Source organism: Papio anubis, chromosome 7 (genome assembly GCF_008728515.1).
Source record: "Papio anubis isolate 15944 chromosome 7, Panubis1.0, whole genome shotgun sequence".
Taxonomy (NCBI): Eukaryota; Metazoa; Chordata; class Mammalia; order Primates; family Cercopithecidae; genus Papio; species Papio anubis.
The window spans coordinates 102099553-102119677 of NC_044982.1; the positions used below are offsets into that span (position 1 = coordinate 102099553).

General features: G+C 35.3%; 1 long non-coding RNA gene across 2 annotated transcripts in view; it reads left to right on the forward strand.

Annotated features, from left to right (window-relative positions):
• The first annotated feature begins 279 nt into the window (after positions 1-279).
• LOC110743859 overlaps positions 280-20125 on the forward strand; it is a 71871-nt gene continuing 52025 nt past the window's right edge. For both annotated transcript variants that reach the window (XR_004185417.1, XR_004185418.1), the window contains exons 1-2: positions 280-368; positions 6043-6090. This is a non-coding gene — a long non-coding RNA (uncharacterized LOC110743859). The remainder of the gene's footprint in view (positions 369-6042; positions 6091-20125) is intronic.

Here is a 20125-nt window from a genome sequence, read left to right on the forward strand (position 1 = left end):
CGTTGCAAAGCAGGCCAGTGCTAATAAAATGACAAAAAGCATACTAAGAAGGGGACCTGACATTTGAAGTGGAGATTCATTGAAATCTGGCTTCAGGCAAAGGAAACTGTTGGATTTAGATAGATTTGCTTCTTTCCCTGCCCTTGGAGTGAGCTTTTATTGAAGAACAACATACATAAAGAAAAGTTCACATAGCACAAATCGTAAGTGTAAAACTCACTGAACTTCAACCAACGGAGCATACTCATATAACCAACTGCATGAGAAAGAGAACACCAACCCTGCCCCTCAGAAACCTCCCTCAGACTCCCTGCCAGTGACTACCTCACCCATAACTGCTTTCATGTTTGTGACAGCAGAAATAACAGGTATATTTGCTTTCAAAACTTTGTTCAGCTGCCTATTCATAATACAGTCTAGGAAAACTGGGTTAACGTGTTGGTTTCCATATCAGCCGCGTGGGAGATATTAATTCTTATATTATTGCCTATCACAGTGTCTGGTGTGTAGCTGGTATTCAATAGAAGTTTCGAATATAGGGCTAAAAGGAAAACAAGAATTGATGTAGAAAATACCTTGGGAATAAACTGGGGTTCCAAGGAGAAAAGTAAGGATCTAGCTGCTTAGGACAGTATGTATTAAGTGAACTGTCTCTGATCAGTCACAAACTTAATTTGTAGCAGTTTATTATACTTTCCTTTTATATTACTGTTAGAGGACAATATTGATACTCAAACTATTTATGTCAAATATTATATCACCTTTGCTTTTTATTTTAGGATAATAAAGGAGAAATGACAAATATTGGTCATAAACGGGAAGTGTTGATTCCAGTTAGATTGAGGACCTCTGCTTTATTCAAATTTCTCTTCCACACACTCACCACACTTGAGACATTTTGGGGATGCTCATATCTCTTTGCATAGCTCAAGTCATTCCTGCCATTTAAAACAGTCACCCACAAGGAAACTATGACTTGATAATGATAGCTTTGAAAAACCAAGCTAGGAACTGAGGTTATCTTTTAGTATGCACCAGATAGCCATTGTGTCATATTTAGCAGTTTAGGCATTTTTGATATTGAGTAGGCTTAGCATTAGGCATGGAGATGAAAATAATTACAAAAAAAAAAAAAAAATCCAGACTTCCTTGCAATCCTGGTTGGCAAGAAACACTCAGACTCAGGGAAACAGCAGCCCTGAACCCATGGCCATCTGTCCATTTATGGCAGTGCACCCTGATGAGGGAGGTGACACTTAAGCTAAGTGCAGTGCCAATACCTAGCCAATAAGACTGCAATTAGGAAGGGATTCTGGTTCCAGCGAATAGCTGGTCACTGAGAAATAATTTTAGTAATGTATCTAGTACTGTGTTCAGTGCAATAGATCAAACTATGTGGCTTACTAGAGATGGAGAGTGCAATTCTAAAGATTTCAAGTTAAATGGGAATGTATTTTTGCATTAAGTAAACATTTGCTAAGTATCTTATACAGTTCGGATGTTTCCCTCCAAACCTCATGTTGAAATGTAATCCCCAATGTTGGAGCTGAGGCTTGGTGGGAGGCGTTTTTGTCATGGGGCAGATTCCTCATGAATGGCTTGGTGTCCTCCTGGCAGTAATGAGCGAGCTCTCACTCTGAGAGCACATGAGATCTGGTGGTTTAAAAGAGTGTGCCACGTGCTCCATCCCCTTGTTCACTCTTGCCATGTGACACGCCTTCTCCTACTACCCCTTCTGCCATGAGGGAAGCCTTGAGGCTTCACCAGAAGCCAAGCAGAGGCCAGCACCGTGCTTCCTGTACAGCCTGTAGAACTAGGAGCCAATTAAACCTCTTTTCCTTATAAACTGTCCAGCCTCAGGTATTCCTTTACAGCAGCACAAAAACAGATAACAGTATCTACTATGTACCTGGTATAGGGAAGATACAGAGAAAGACAAAGTTGACAGCCTTAGTCTATCCCTAGCTAATACAACCTTTTCAGGAAAAGCTTGATTCCAAGTCCTTGGAAGAAGTAAAGCTGAGATTGAGATTTTGGGCATCCTTGGTGATTACTGAGGGAATTTCTATTGACCAAAATGTGTGAGGAAACCATACACAGTGCTGTGGCCTAAAGGCAGAGAGAACTGACACAAGTGCTCATAGGCAGGCATCCCTGTCCCTCTCTACCTGTGTATAACAGACAGTATTCACATCCAGGCTCAAATCCTAATTCCTCCTCAGAGCCCTCCCTGATCCCTCAGTCAAGTCATTCTCCTTTCTCTGAAATTATCTTACTGTCTAGATCATCCTTATGGATTTTGTCCTGCATTGCTTTGGTTTGTAACGACATGTAGGTATCTTATCACGCTATCTTTAATGTGAACTCCTGCAGAGCAAGCGGCATTTGTTATAACACTGTTTACTCCCTCACAACACAGCACCTGCCATTGTTCTCTACCCAAGACAGGTGTTTTGTAAGTATTTGTATGTTGATTAATCTGAAGCACCAATGCTTGGATTTATCTGTTTTACATTCTGACCTAGTCCTTTCTGAATACTTAGACTTGATTTTTCAGCCTACCAACCAGTTATCTCTGGGTACCAAAGATCATAATTATACATGAAGATCCGGGTATCTGGCTCTCCAATATATGCTCTCTATGACTTTGAAAAATTCTTAATTTTGTATATAGCATATATTGCATCATATATTAGAATACATAAAATCACATAAAATATATGATATTGCATGCAGTTATATACATTAGAAATAGTAATAACATAATATAAATATATGCACATGCACACACATGTGTGCACACATATAGTATATTATATATGACATATGAATATTTTTATGCATACATATATGTAAATATGTATGTATGAAGTTTTGTAAATGTACAAACACACAATATTTTCTTTTGTACTTTCTGCTTTCACTCGATCTCTCATACTTTGGTTTCCTAAGCATTTTGCAAACCAAAACAAAAATAACTAAACATAAAACTGAAATGAATAAAAAGTACGTAAGGGGCCTGAAGAACTTCACTTTTGGGGAAATGATGGAAATGGGCAAATGTATGTAAGCAGTTCAGATGCTGAGTGAATTTTAGAGACATATGGTTGACAGTTTTATGCGAGGAAAAATGAGTTGGTGTTCTGTGCCATCACACTAAGAATGCGCAGAGCTTCATTTCAACAAACAAACAAATGAACAAAAAATAAGAAGAAAAAGACTTTTGTATCATTTAGCCAGAGAAAATTCAGATCCAATATTGAGGACTGATCATGGGAGAAGATAGCAAGAATGCTAGACACTCTACTTCTTTCTCTTTTTTGTCTATTATAAAAAACTACATTGCAGCTCTCAGGATCAGAGAGCCTAGGGACTCTTTTAAAATGTAATGCTAACAATAACAAAAGAATAAATTACGTAATCCTACCCCTCCTTCACTATTACCAATAACAGAATCCTCTTGTATCCACAGCCAGGGTGGAGATTTCTATCCTAAGAAACACACCCTAGAATCACAGCCAGGTAAAGCATTCATGCCATTCTAAAGTGAGGCCCCAGACAGCCTGTAAACCTCCCGCTTCTGAGTTTCCGTATGCCAAGGACTCTCCCTCCCTGTCCTTGCTCCTCGTGACCTTGAACCACCTTCAGAGGTAGACCTTGTTTGATGTTCCTGGCCTCCAATCTAACTCCCTGAGACTCTTCAAACATGTGCAGGTATTTTACCTCTCTGTACCTCAGTTTCTCCATATAAAATGGTGGTAATAATAGTATCTACCTGTTGAAGCTGTAAAATGGGTACATATTTATAAAACTCTTAGAAGAGTGCCTGGCAGATAGTAAGTGCTATAAAAGTATTTGTTGTCAGTATGGATATTCTCCATTTGTCCAGAATCCAAACCTTTTTTTTTTTTTTTTTTTTTTTTTTTTGATGGAATCTCACTCCATTGCCCAGGCTGGAGTGCAGTGGCATGATCTTGGCTCACTGCAACCTCTGCCCCCCGGGTTCAAGCAGTTCTCCTATCTTAGCCTCCCTTCCAGGTAGCTGGGACTACAGGCACCTGTAACCACACCCAGCTAATTTTTGTATTTTTAGTAGAGACAGGGTTTCACCTTGTTGGTCAGGCTGGTCTCGAACTCCTGACCTCAGGTGATCCACCTGCCTCGGCCTCCCAAAGTGCTGGGATTACAGGAGTGAGCCACGGTGCCTGGCCCCAAACTTTTCTTACTTGACCAAGCCCCTATCCTCTCTCATCTGGAGTTACACAAGAGCCCTCTAACCATTAGTTTGCTTGTAATTTTGCTCTCTTATACTCTATCTTCCACAAATAAGCCAGAGGATCCTATTAAAAAATAAGTCATGCTCTCCGAGTTTTATCTGCTTCAGAATAAAACTCCAAAGTTCTAGCCATGGCCCCCAAGACCCTGGAATGAAGCATCTGATTATTTAGAACCTGTCTGGTCAGACATGCTGCTGTGTTTTTGACTTTGTAGAACCCCACTTACACTGTTACTTGCCATCCCTTCACCATTCTGACCAACTTATTTTTGCAACAGGGCCTTTGCACTTGCCAATTCCATTGCCTGGAGAGTGCTTCCTGCATGTGTCCATATAGCTCATTTTCTCACTTTCTTCTGATGCCTGCCTAAATGTCATTTTGATCAGATAGAACATTCTTAAACATATTCTTTAAAATAGTAGCTACCAATCTCTATCTTGTTCTATTTTTATTCAAAACATTGTCATATGTCATATTATTTATTTACTTAGTTTTAAAAAATATAATAAAAACTTTATCACTATTCTTACTTTAATCATTGCTACATACTTCTCAGATGCTAGCAGAACACCCAGCACGAAGTGGGCAATTAATAAACAAATTTAATGTTGGCCTAATTTTAGAAAACATTTTAATCATTTCCCATCTTAGCAGATTAAAAGGGGGAATCCTTATTATCTCTTAAAGAGAAGGGGAAAAAAGCAGTTGAAAAAATTTAGCAATTATTTAATAATAATAATAATAATAAAACACTTATACACAGACTAGAAGGAAATGCTACTAACCTAATAAAGATGATCTACCAAAAATCCATCAGACTTTACAGTAAAAGCTTAGAAGCAATGATTTAAAAATCATAAATGAGGGCTGGGTGTGGTGGCTCATGCCTGTAATCCCAGCACTTTGGGAGGCTAAGTTAAGAGGATAACTTGAGGTCCAAAGCTGGAGACCAGCCCAGGCAACATAGTGAAACCCTATCTCTATAAGAAATAAAAACTAGACTTGGTGGCAAACACGTGTAGTCCCAGCTACTTGAGAGGCTGAAGCAGGAGGATCATTTGAAGCAGGAGGATCAAAGCTGCAGTTAGCTATGTTCACACCATTGCACTCCAGCGTGGGCAATAGAGCAAGACTCTGATCTTAAAAATAAAAGGGAGGGGGGAAGGAAATCAGAGACGAATAAGTATATTGGCAATCACCATTTTCACTCAATATTTTATTCAAAGTCCTAGCCATTAAAGTAAGAAAAATAAAATGAATAAATACTTGTAATAAATGGGACAAAAAAATACCCTGTCAATTCTGGGATGATATTAATATTCGTGTAAAAGAAGCATGGGAATCCATAATCAAACTACTAAAATTAATCATCAAAATGTATCACTTGATTTCTAAACATAAGACCAAAATTTGAAATAAAGTGAGTTCTTATACACTAGCAATACACGGTTACAAAGTATAATTTGAACATACTATTTGCATTGCCAAAATATTAAGAACTGAATAACTTTGAGATAAATCTGACAACAGAAATACAAAGAGAAAGTGATAAATCCTTATGTAATAGCATTAAGAAAGGTAAAAGTAAATTGTTTTTTAATAGGTCTCCACACAATTATAAAAATATACTTCTCAAATCTATAAAATGTAGTATCATTGCCGTGTACCTCAAAATGATATGAATAGGTATTTTAAAGAATAGAAACAGGAATCAACAACAGGCAAGACATTTACCAATTAAACCTTGGTGTATATTTACCAACAGAACCACAAAGGGATCCACCAAACTGAGATCAACATCTACTGGCAGATGGTAAGTACTGAATTGTATGCATACGGAACAACCAGTAAGCGTATTCATTTGTGTGAATGTAATTTGCTACAACTAGTTTGGAAAAGAAGTTGGCATTGTCTTACAAAGCTGAAGGGTAGGTTGTTTTTTTTGTTGTTGGCCTGCAGGTTTACTTTCTCTTTGTCTAGTCCCAGGGTAGTCACATGCAGGGTATTTTATCCAGCAATCCCCACCCCCAGGAATGTACAATCAGGAAACTAACATACTCACTGGGAGACATGCAGAAAGAAGGTTCATCTTGAAAAAGTTTGTAATGGCAAAAAAGTGGTAAGCAAACCAAATATGCTTTGACAGGAAATTGGATGATTTTAATCTGTAATGTTCACATAAATGAATGGCACAGATTGGTGAAAATAAACCATAGTGTCACATATTATTACAGATGGATTTTAAAAACATTATTGAGTGGGAAAAACAAATTTTAATAGGATATATATATAGTAGGATACCAGCAACATAAGGCCAGAAACATATAAATATTTGTAATATATTTCTTATTAAAATATATATAATGTATGGTAAAATATATGGTGGTCCAAGAATCTGAAAAAATTAAGAGTGATTATCATTGTCAGGAATGTGTGGTACCGTAGTTATGAGTAAAGGAGAGGAAACACGATTATATCATTGGATGCAGAGAAAACATTTGATAAATTTCAACACCTATTAATGATAGAAACTATTAACAAAATAGTAAAAGAAATGGAAAGGAAACTTTCTCAACCTGATAAAACTATTTACAAACAACCAAATTTCACCACCTTTGTTTAATAATGTAAAAGGAGGACTTGACCAGTGCAGTAAGTCAAATAAATAAATGAAAGGCATATGATTTGGAAATAAACTATCTTATTTGTAGTTGATAAATCATGAATATAGAAAATTCTAAAACATCTACCTAAAAGGTTTTTAGAAGTTTTTAGAACTACTAGATACACTTATGTATGCAAAACAATATACAAAAATCAATTGTCTTTTTATATACTAGCAATAACAATTGTAAATTTAATGCAGTAACACCATTGACAACGAGGTCAACAAAACAGAAAACACTTAAATATAAATTTAACAAAATAGGTACAAGATTTGGACACTGCAAATTACCAAGCATTAATAAAATAAATTAAACACAAATAAATGAAGAGATGTACAATGTTCATCTATTGAACATTAATATTATTAAGGTATCTGTTCTCTCAAACTGATCTATAGATTCGACACAAGCCCAGTCTCAAGCGCAGCAGACATACTACTCCTCTACATCTTCCTCCCCTTTTTCCTCCTCCTCGTTCTTCTTTTTGCTATTGTTATTATTACTATCATTTTTGTAGAAATGGATAAGCTGATTCTAAGATGTATATGACATGAAAAGGCTATATAACGACTACAACAAGTTTGAAAAAGAAATAAGTTGAAAGACTATCTGATTTCAAAATGTATTATAAAGTAGTCAAGAAAGTACAGTAGTGTGTGTAGATATATATGTATATAGTTACAACAAGCTGGGAGTCCAGAAATAGATACCCACATATCAATTGTTTTTATAAATTTTACCTAGACAACAGAATAAATAAACTTTTTTTTATTTGATTCTTTACAGATGGTACTCTAACAATTGATATCCTGGCCGGGTGCGGTGGCTCACGCCTGTGATCCTAGCACTTTGGGAGGCCGAAGCGGGTGGATCACCTGAGGTCAGGGTTTCGAGACGAGCCTGGCCAACATGGTGAAACCCCTTCTCTACTAAAAATACAAAAATTAGCTGGGTGTGGTGGTGGTTGCCTATAATCCTAGATACTTGGGAGTCTGAGACAGGAGAATGGCTTGAAACCGGGGGACAGAGGTTGCAGTGAGCCAGGATCCTGCCAGTTCACTCCTGCCTGGGCAAAAGAGGGAAACTCTGTCTCAAAAAAAAAAAAAAAAAAATTGATATCCATATTAAAAAAAGATAAACTTTGACAATTCACATTGCATACAAAAGTGAACTCAAAATGGAACATGGGACTAAATACAAAAGCTAAAACTATAAAACTCTTAGAAATAAATATGGAAATATTTATAGTTTAGATACAACAGCAACAATATAAACCATAAAAGAAAATGTTAATAAGTTGGACTTCATTACATTAAAATCATTTTTCCTTTGAATACCACCACTGGGACAATGAGAAGGTAAGCCACAGAGTGGAAGAAAATATTGGCACAACACATATCTGATAAAAAAAAAAAAAAAAAAAACTGGAACAAAAAATTTTTACAAATCCTGAATGAGAACACAAACAATGCAAAATGGGTAAAATCTTGAATTGACACATCACCAAAGAAGTTTTAAGGATGGCAAATAAGCATATGAAAAGCTGCTTAGCAGCATTAGTCATCAGGGGAAAGCAAATTAAAATCATAATACGATGTCACTGCATACACATTACCATGCTAAAATTAAAAAAGCTGATGATGCCAAATGCTGATGAGATATAAAGCAACTGAAATTCTCATACATTGCTGGTAGGGGCATAAAATGATACAACTATGAGGAAATCATTAGGCAGTTCCTGATTAAGTTAAACATAACCTACCGTATGAACCAGACATTTCATTACCAGATATTTACCCAAGAGGAATGAAAATAGATGCCTGCACAAAGCATTGTACATGAATGTCCATAGAGGTTTTATTCACAATAAGCAAAAACCAGATATAATCCAAATTCCCATCACTAAGAGAATGGAAAAACACAATGTAGCGTATCTACACAATGTAATACTATTTTGCAATAAAATTAGGATACTACTAAAACATGCAACCGCATAGATGGATCTCCATGAATGAATCATTATGCTGAGTAAAAGAAGTCAAAAATAAAAACTTTATGTTTCAATTTATAAATTGAAAAACCTAGAAAATGCAAACTGACCTATTTTGACAGAAGGCAGATCATCAGTTGTCTGTGACCAGCCAGGAGTGAAGGCAGGGATGGAAGTATTTTGTATATATTGTGGTGGCAGTTTAACTAGTGTTTGTATCTGTCAAAACTCATTGCATTGTGAACTGTAAATGGATTTTTTTTTTTTAATGACACCATTAAAATAAAAAAGCAAGCCACTAACTGGGAAAAGTATTGCCCCTCTATGTATATGAGAGAGGTCTTGTCTCCCAAGTATATGAAGGACATTTTTTACTCAATCATAAAAAGAAAACAGACGGTGCGGTGGCTCACGCCTGTAATCCCAGCACTTTGGGAGGCTGAGGTGAGTGGACCACGAGGTCAGGTGTTCAAGACCAGCCTGGCCAAGATGGTGAAACCCCGTCTCTACTAAAAATACAAAAATTAGCCGGGTGCAGTGGCAGGCACCTGCAATCCCAGCTACTCGGGAGGCTGAGGCAGGAAAATCGCTCGAACTCTGGTGGCGGAGGTTGTAGTCAGCCGAGATCCTGCCACTGCACTCCAGCCTGGGTGACAGAGTGAGACTCCGTCTCAAAAAAAAAAAAAAAAAAAAAAAAAAAAAAAAAAAAGAAAAAAAAAGGGGGAAAAGAAAAAGAAATCAATCTACTTTGAAAAAATTGATAAAATATGTCAATAGACACATTTCCAAGAAGATATATGAATGACCAATAAGTATATAAAAAGATATCGAACATCATTAGTTCTCAATAAATATCTATTTAAATAATAGTAGCTAAAATTAAAACTTTGAACTAAGCCTACCTAATGAATGTGGATTATCTGAAACATCCCTATGTTTCTGGTGGGAATGTACATGAGTACTAACACATTGGGAATGTTTTAAAGTTAAACATAGGACTTACCATATAACCCAACAATTTCTCCCCGGGTACTTACCCAAGAGAAATAAAATGATATGCCCATATAAAGCATATGCCTATATTTATGTATAAATATTTTAGGACCCAAATTAATAAGAAACAATTCAATTGTCCAGCAACAGAAGAGTGGGTATGCAAACTGTTGCATACAGTGGAATACTATTCAGAACCCAAAAAGAACTACCTATGTACACAACAACATGGATAAATCTCAAAGCACTATATTGCACAAAACAAGCCAGAGACACCAAGTACATTTGGATAATGTATGATTATATTTATATAACATTCCAGAACACTCAAGACTAACCTATATTGACAGCTGATACTGGTTGGTTGAGGCTGGGGATTAGGAAAGAGACTACTTGCAAAAGAACGCATGGGAACTTTTTGGAGGTAACAAGCTGTGTTCTCTGTCTTGATTATGGGCATATATACTTGTCAAAAGATATCAAACCATATACTTAAAATGTATGCACTTATTGCACATAATTACATCTGAGTAAAGCTGAGTTTTTAAAAATTCAAAAGAGGGGTTATCATAGTCAGGAAAGACAAAAGAACATCCAGAGACCTTCAGAGGTGTTGTGATATTTCATCACCAGGTAATAATGTAAGTGTTTGGCATAAGGATTTTTGTTTTATTGTATTTCAAGCCTTATATACTCATCATATATGTTCTTTGTGCAAATGAAATATTTCATAATAAGAAACAGATTAGCCATGGTCTGGGAGATGACAGTAGCCATGCATATAAGTGACAAAGATTAATATACCAATTATAATAGAAAATCCTGCAAATCAATAAGAAAAAATAAACACTGCAGTAAATATTAAGCAAGATATGTTAGTAAGCAATTTGAAGAAGAGGAAATATGAAGATCAATATACATACAAAAAGAAGATCAACTTAATAGTAATCATGGAAATACTAATTAAAACCATAATAAGACACCAATTATCACAACCAAAACAAAACAAAAACAAAACAAAAAAAGGTGTGATAATAGTAAATTATCATGAAAAATGGAAATTTGAATGTGTAGAACCACTCTGAAAAGCAAATTCCAGTCAACTAAAAAATGGGCATATTCTGATCTAGACAAACTCTCTCACAGGTTCTCAAGAATATACAGCTGATCCTTGAACAGCATGAAGATCAGGGGTGCCACTTCCCATTTGGTTAAAAATGCTTATATAACTTTTGACTCCTCAGAAACTTAACTACTCATAGCCTACTGTTGACCAGAAGCCTTACCGATAGCAAAAACAGTTAACACTTATTTCATATTATATACTGTATTCTTACAATAAAGTAAGCTAGACAAAGGAAAATGTTATTAAGAAAATCATCACCCCATCAAAAAGTGGGCAAGGGATATGAATAGACATTTCTCAAAAGAGGACATTCATACAGCCAACAGACACATGAAAAAATGCTCATCATCACTGGCCATCAGAGAAATGCAAATCAAAACCACAATGAGATACCATCTCACACCAGTTAGAATGGCAATCATTCAAAAGTCAGGAAACAACAGGTGCTGGAGAGGATGTGGAGAAATAGGAACACTTTTACACTGTTGGTGGGATTGTAAACTAGTTCAACCATTGTGGAAAACAGTATGGCGATTCCTCAAGGATCTAGAACTAGATGTACCATATGACCCAGCCATCCCATTACTGGGTATATACCCAAAGGATTATAAATCATGCTGCTATAAAGACACATGCACACGTATGTTTATTGCAGCACTATTCACAATAGCAAAGACTTGGAATCAACCCAAATGTCCATCAGTGACAGACTGGATTAAGAAAATGTGGCACATATACACCATGGAATACTATGCAGCCATAAAAAAGGATGAGTTTGTGTCCTTTGTAGGGACATGGATGCAGCTGGAAACCATCATTCTTAGCAAACTATCACAAGAACAGAAAACCAAACACCGCATGTTCTCACTCATAGGTGGGAACTGAACAATGAGATCACGTGGACTGGGGAAGGGAACATAACACACGGGGGCCTATCAGGGGGGGGGGGGGGGGGGAGGGATTGCATTGGGAGTTATACCTGATGTAAATGACGAGTTGATGGGTGCTGACGAGTTGATGGGTGCAGCACAGCAACATGGCACAAGTATACATATGTAACAAACCTGCACGTTATGCACATGTACTCTAGAACTTAAAGTATAATAATAATAAAAAATAAAAAATAAAAAAAATAAAAAATAAAATAAAATAAAAAAAGAAAATCATCAGAAAGAGAAAATATGTTTACTGTTTACTAAGTGGAAGTGAATCATCATAAAGGTCTTCATTTTCATTTTCTTCACATTGAGTAAGCTGAGGAGGAAGAAGAAGAGGGGTTGGTCTTGCTGTCTACGGGATGACAGAGGCAGGCAAGGTGGAGGAGGTAGAAGAAAAGGCAGACACACTCAGTTTCATCTTTATTGAAAAGAATCCATGTATAAGTAAACCAGATCAAACTCATATTGTTCACAGGTCAACTGTATATAAAAATTCCTATCAGCTATGTTTATAATAGCAAAAAAAAAAAAAAAACCAGAAAAGAAAATAAGAATATACCACAAGCTAAATGTCCATCAACATTATACAATGTAATACTATAAAAGACTAAAATAGGTATCAACATGAGTGAATTTCAAAACATAATTATGGGTGAAAATATATGTTCCCTGCTTAATGAAATTTGAAATGTGCATATTTGACAATTTTAAAACCATTCCACATATTGTTTAGGATGATATAACTGTATAATTAAATATATAGAAATTCTTAGGGATAAGAAACTCTGAGGGCAGTAACTTTTTCTAGTTTGGGAGGGCATTAAGAAGAATGTGATCAGTGTGAGGTACCTAGGGCCTTCATCGTTGTGATGATCATTATTTCTTAAGCAGAATATTCATAACATAAGTGTTCATGATATCCTTACTCATATATTTGGTCTGTTGAAAATATTTTACATTATAATGTTTAAAGTATAGGAAGCAAAACAAATAAGGAAAAATGAAGAATGAGAGGAATTTTCTGGCCCCAGGAGGCATCATTCTGCTGGATGAAGACCTGCTTACTCTCTGTGCCCTCTCATAACATAATCATCCCAGATGGCTTTACAAGGTTGATGGTTTAGAATGGTGATGAATCCTGTTTTCCTGTTTTGTCCCAAGGCAACTTTCATTTTTCTGGGCCTACAAGCTGGCTTAACAGGGAGATACTTTGGTCATAGGCATTCAAAGAAAAAACTATTTAAATCAAGCAAGGACCATCATTTCAAACTCAAAAAAAGGTGCAACTGTATTAAAAGTTTCAAAAGCATCCTGCATTTCTGTGATGAATAACAATCAAAATCTATGTCAAAGGTTTACACTAGAACTATGTAAAAAACACAAGTCAAGGAGAGAAACCAAGCAGATACACGGACAAAGATCATGACTCATACAATAGTGACAAAGAGCTGAGAAACATATAAAGACATTTCTTATAAGTAATTAATGAAATTCAAATTAAACAAAAATTAGCTTTTCTGTCCATCAAACAGGCAAAGTTTGAAAAACAATGACCATGGTGTTGCACAGACTGCAGTAAGAATGAGACTCTATGATGCAACTAATGAGAACGAAAATTGATAAATTATTTCTGAAAGCACATGATTAAAATATACTAATAAATTTAAAATATTCATACATTCTGTTTAAATAATTAATATTGTGGAATATTCACTAAGGAGATAGTAAGAGATGTGAACAAAAGTACACTTATAAGAATGTCTTTGTAATCCCAGCACTTTAGGAGGCCGAAGTGGGTGTTATCACCTGAGGTCAGGAGTTCGAGACAAGCCTGACCAGTATGGTGAAACCCCATTTCTACTGAAAATACAAAAGTTAGCTAGGCGTGGCAGCATGTGCCTGTAGTCCCAGCTACTCAGGAGTCTGAGACAAGAGAATTGCTTGGACCCGGGGCAGTCGTGAGCCGAGATCACACCACTGCGCTCCAGCCTGGGCGACAGAGCAAGACTCTGTCTCAAAAAAAAAAAAAAAAAAAAAAAGGGTGTTTTTGAAGCACTATTCATAATATTTAGTAGCTAAAGCTTCAATGATCATGAAATTAATTATATTCATATAATCATTGTGGTTTTAAAATAATATATAATTTGAGCTTTTAAAATATTAAGAGACATGAATGAGAACTCCATATTTAATGAAAAAACATGATGCAAGACTCTCTTTAGTATGATGTCATTATTGTGTGTGACTGGTGGAATCTATGTTTTTGTCCATTTATGAGACAAATGAAGGAGGCATATTTTCTCAGAAATTTCTCTAATATCTCTGCTGCAGCCCACAACGTAGGAGAGAAGTTTACGATTTCCTCAGAGGAGGAATGGAAGTTACTTTTTAAGTATTATTGACAGAGGATTTGACTTCCCAGGGAAGATGCTTTCACAGAATTCTCTGAGCCATTTGCCACTCACGAATTCTGCAACCCCTTTGCAGTATGAATCTGACTCTGACATTCATATACACAGCAGTCAATGCTATTTTTTGGAATACTCCCCCAGGTGGCAAAATCTCCCATTCAAATAGAACATTAAATATAGTTTAAAATCACAATAACATAGAAAAAAGCAATCAGCAGGCAGCTCTAACTTCTGGCCACTATCTATAAACAGGTGGTGAAATTCTTGTACCAACCAATTATTCAAAGAATATTGGATAAAATCAATGGCTTAAACTATACTTCTGATTTAAAACTAGGTACTGATTACTGAGTTGAGTTGCTCTAGGAGAGTGAAAAATTCAGGATTGAGGTTAAAATCAAATAAGATGACAAAGGTTTTTTTTTCTTTTAAGAAGATCCTTCTTAGATTTCGATCCCAACAATTTCTCAGGCCATATTTGGAGATAAGGGCATTAGGGGAGAGGAAGGGAAAAGAAAATGAGAAATTGCTCTCACCTGTTAAAAAGTCTGTTAATGGATCCCAGTAAAAATCACTTGGTGGATTTCTCTCTGTTGGTATGGGATGGGAGAGGGAAGAAGTGAGATGTGTATGGGATGGGGCCAAGGGGGGTCCTTCACTCTAATATTGTTTCAAGTTCTTCAAGAAAGTGCCTCTACATTGCTTTTAATTATTGGCTCACTTACCTGTGTGTTTTCAAATAATCATGAATATATAACGACTCTTAAATTGTATCATATATTAGATATAGTAAGATAACTGTGATTTTAGGACATTGGGGGAAACAAATTTAAATTATAATTGTGGATAGTTGTTGTATTTGAAATAAGGTACACCCGTATTTCTGTTTGCATTTTCAATATTGCCCTGTATTTCTCAAATTGTCATAATGGATTTTTCTTAAAGAACGGCTTATTCTTCATGATTTACATTTTAATTGCTCAGATACACACATTTTTAGCATTTTAATACTTTAAGGACAAGTGACCAAAATATATAGAAATAGTTAAGTTTTAATGACAGATTAGATGAAAGCATCACCAAGCATTACAAGTAGGATTTACCTCTTCACACTGTGTCATGCCAATGAATAGGATAAAGGTTTTCTGAAGCCTGTGCCTGCACCAGTTCCAGAATGCTCAATACAGACATGTTAATGTCTCCTTCAGTTTGAGTGTGAATTTGAAAAACAAGAACTCATTAAATGATTTCTGTCAGCTTTCTGCCTCAATTCTCCAGCTCTTACGGGTTCCTCCGACTGGGTCCACTGGGCTATGTAAGTTCAGATTTATTTCCAAGGAGAAAATAGGCTGATGACAAGATGTAGTAAGAGGCTCCATATCTTGCCAGTCTGAGAGGCCTTAATATTATTTGTTCTTTTAGATGAACTGCAGTGACCTAGAGCTTATCTCTAAGTTCTTCCCTACTGCCCGGTTCACAACTTGACCCCAGAGGTGCTAATGTGACCTGATTCTGAGGGCTTCAGTAACCACATGTTCACTCCTTCACCCGGCATCCTTTTGTGGGGTTAGGGTTCTGAGCTGGTTTATATTTTGGTCCTACATCAGTTTTCTGAGTCACTCATTTTCCATTAAGGAGCACTACTTGTTTTACCTTGCTGTAGGGACTGCACGAGTCCTTAAACCCCCAGCTTTGTAAGTCAGGCTCTGCAGCTCATAGACATTTCCCAGAAGCTATTTGTCTAAATCTTCATTGCTAAATTCGGTCTGCCTCCTACTTTTAAAACTTGTCAATATTTATGACCATCACTAATATGTGTGCCCTAACTGAAACTTACAATCGCTTTGTGCTCTCTATCTGGTCAATTCCATTGACCCTATTCCCCTAACTAGGAAGATCTACTTTCATTCTCTGAACGTTACTATATTTTTTTTTAGTCTTGTTGTAAGACTGTATATGGCATTTCAGATATGAAAATTTCAACCTAAGTGTGTGTTGACTTACAGGTAAAGTAAACAGCCAATAGTGGTTTGGTAATAGTCTCTGAATTTGGCTGATGGAATTACTTATAGACGGTTTTAACTGTATTAGAAAAGTTAACATTAGTTCAAAATAATACTGCTTTTATCCAAAAAAATTATTTATAAAGGACTACATGATAGTCTTAGAAACATGATAGCTTAGAAGATAATTTTGATAAAATTTAACATTTCCTTAAATATTTTATTTAAATATCCTTATTTTATTTTAAATATCCTTAGTAATTCAGGAATAGAATGATTATTCTGGAGCCCCAAAATCAACTAAATAAAGAAGCTAAAGAGGTATTCCCCTTAAATTTGAAAATTAAGACATATTTGCTTATTCATTAGTCAATATCGATCTAAAAGTTTTCAAGTAAGCAATAAGAAGATAAAATAACATCAGAAATAATCATACAAAAGTAGGATGCAAATTCCTAATCATTTGCAAGAAAATAAAATTTAGTAGACTTAAGTAATTAATTACATACTAAATTCGTAAAACCCAATAATTTTCCTATCATTGTAATAACAAGTCAGAAAAATGTAATGACAAGAAATAAATCTCATCTGTAATTGCAATAATGGAAATATAATGCTTAAGAATGAACTTGACAAATATTATATTGGAGTTAAGGAAAATAAACAGCTTTTTTACAGTATATAAAAAGATTTGAATAAAGACATAAATTAATCTCTAATTTTAATTTGCAATGACAATCCAATGATATTTGATGAGTTCTTTTTATCTATAAAAATAAATGTATCAAAATAGCAAAAGCAAAAAGCTTTAATAAAGAAAAAGGAACAATAAGGAACTTACCATACATTACAATGTATTATAAAATTAATAAAGTAGTTTTCTATTAGCTTAGTAGATGGTTAAAACTGCATACAAAATCCAATGCCAAAGTCAAATATATATAAGAATTGCTATGTGTTATGAGTGGCATATGAAAAAATAAATTTTTATATAAGTGATATTTGATGGAACAACTGAAAATTTATTTGGAGAAAAAAATGGAAAATGTTACCTCATAACTTATAGCAACAGAAATATGAAATCTTTATATAAGATGTAAAACGCAAACACACAGAATATAAAATACCTGAAGAGAACAATGAAAGAAGATGTAACTTTCACTATATTAAAATGTGTCACTTTACGGCAAAACGATGAGTCAAAATTAAAAGGCATCAACAAATTCAGAAAATATAACATGCTGCAAATGTAATATAAGTATCTTTGAAACATACATGAAGACATTTATAAATCACTAAGAAGTAAGACAAACATCTTGAGTGAAGACAGCAACAGATCTATACATGATATAAACAAAAAAGTTGTTTTGAAATTGGTGAATATGCGTATACATGAATAAATATATGAACATATCTATCTGTGTTTATGTATAAATTCAACTCTATTTGTAATAAAAAGATACAAATTTTAAAAAACTACAAATTTTCTCTATCAACTTTGAGGTGTTTAAAAGGAGTATAGGAATAATATTGTTGAGATGAGTATTACATCTCACTAGTGCAAGAGAGCTTTAGAATTACATTCCTTTTAAAGACAATTTGGCAGTATGAATCAAAATATTAGACTCAGGAATGCCACATTTAGAAATATATCCTAAGAAAAAGGCATGCAAAATTTAGCAAAACAGTTGTTTATTCTAGCATGTTTATAATAAAATATTTAAAATTGTCCAAATGCCAACAATAAGCTTAGTTAAATAAACTGGGGTACTTGAGACAGAAACAAACAAATGCAATGCTATTTAGCAATTAGAAATGATTTTGGTAAAGAACATCTAATGACTTGAAAAATGTTTTATGATATATTTCTAAGTTGTAATAAAAAACTTACGAAAAATATATGCCTTACCATCCAAAATTATACATGGATACATATTCACATATACATACACATATACTACAGATATATAAGCATATATATTACTAGAATAAATTATAATATCTTAAATATTTATTAATACATAAATAAATAAAATAATAAAAATATAAATGATTTTTCCTATGTGATAGATCTAATATTTTTTATCCTATTCATACTTTTATAATTTTAAAACTTTCTGCAATGAATATGTGTTACTAATATAGTAATTTTAAAGTGTATGTTTTTTTGCTTGTTTACTCATTCATTCACATACTCAGCAATCATTACTGAGCAGCTGCAGACAGTTTATTAGGTATGAAGTTAAACTGCCTCTGCTGTCATGGGGCTTGCAGCCTAATGGGATAGCCAGGCCAAACAATCATGCAGAAACTCCATGATTTCAAACATTTTGGCTATCTAGGAAAAGAACTGACCAGGTGTTCTTGAGAATTTATAACTGCGATAATATTTAGTTTGAAGACCCAGAGGATGCTTTCCTGCAAAATTGACATTTAAACTGAAAGATACAGGTTGAGTGTGGGACAATTAAGCAAAAATAAGGAAAGAGGTTCTCAGACAGAAGGAGCATCATTTGCAAAAGTCCATTGTGTCAGGAGGGAGCCTGGAAACACTGTGCTTTGGAAACACTGTGCTTTAGAAACACTGCAAATATTTGCCGATGAGGTTGGAGCATGGAGAGCAATGGGAATTTTTGGAGACAGGGTCTTTAGTTGTAAAATAAGGGAAATACTTTGTATCTGATATGGCTTGACTGTGTCCCTACCCAATTCTCATCTTGAACTGCAGCTCCCATAATTCCCACGTGTCGTGGGAGGGGCCCTGTGGGAGGTAATTGAATCATGGGGATGGGTCTTTCTCGTGCTCTTCTGGTGATAGTGAATAAGTCTCATGAGATCTGATAGTTTTATAAAGGGGAGTGCCCCTGCACATGCTCTCTTGCCTACCACCATGAAAGATGTGACTTTGCTCTTCCTTCACTTTCTGCCATGGTTGTGACACCTCCCCAGCTATGTGGAACTGTGAGTCAATTAAACCTCAATTCTTTATTAATTACCCAGTCTCTGGTATGTCGTTATTAGCGGCTTGAGAACAGACTAATACAGTATCCTTAGAGCAATGGGAAACCACTGTGGGACTTTTTATCTTATTGCTCCTCTCAAAAAAGCTCCAGCAAGTTGGGGGAAGGATTAGTTGGTCCTATCTCCAGAACCTCAGAGCTAATGAGAAATGAATACCAGGAGTCCTCCAAAACCACTTCTTTTAGAGACCTCTTAGCCCCTTCCCTAAAGTCCCTAACACCAAGAAAAAGCTCCAATAATCCCCCTGCAACATTATTCAGCTTTGTATCTCCACTCAGGAGCTTCAAAATAATCACCCAGAAGTGTGGTTTCTCTGCTATCAATTCACTACGTTGTTACCTCTAGCCAACATAGAGTAAATTCCACCATATCCCCAACTAACTTGCTTCAGATTATGTTTTTGATCTGGCCCAGAGTGGAAATTCAAAAACTGATAGTCATAATTAGCTAGTATTGCTCACGTCCTCTCTGTTCTGATCACTATTTTTTTACTCGCTGTTATTCCTTTTGTTCTTTCTTCTCATCTTTTTTTTTGCAGAAAAGTTTATATATATATCCGTGGCACATTACAAACTTTTTAAAGGATTAAGAATGCTGAGGGTAAGCAGATTTTATAATTCTGCTTTTCAATGAAGAAACATATTCAGAAATGTAAAATGCATTGCTGAAGGACAAATCTGGGGAAGCCTGGTTTCTTAGC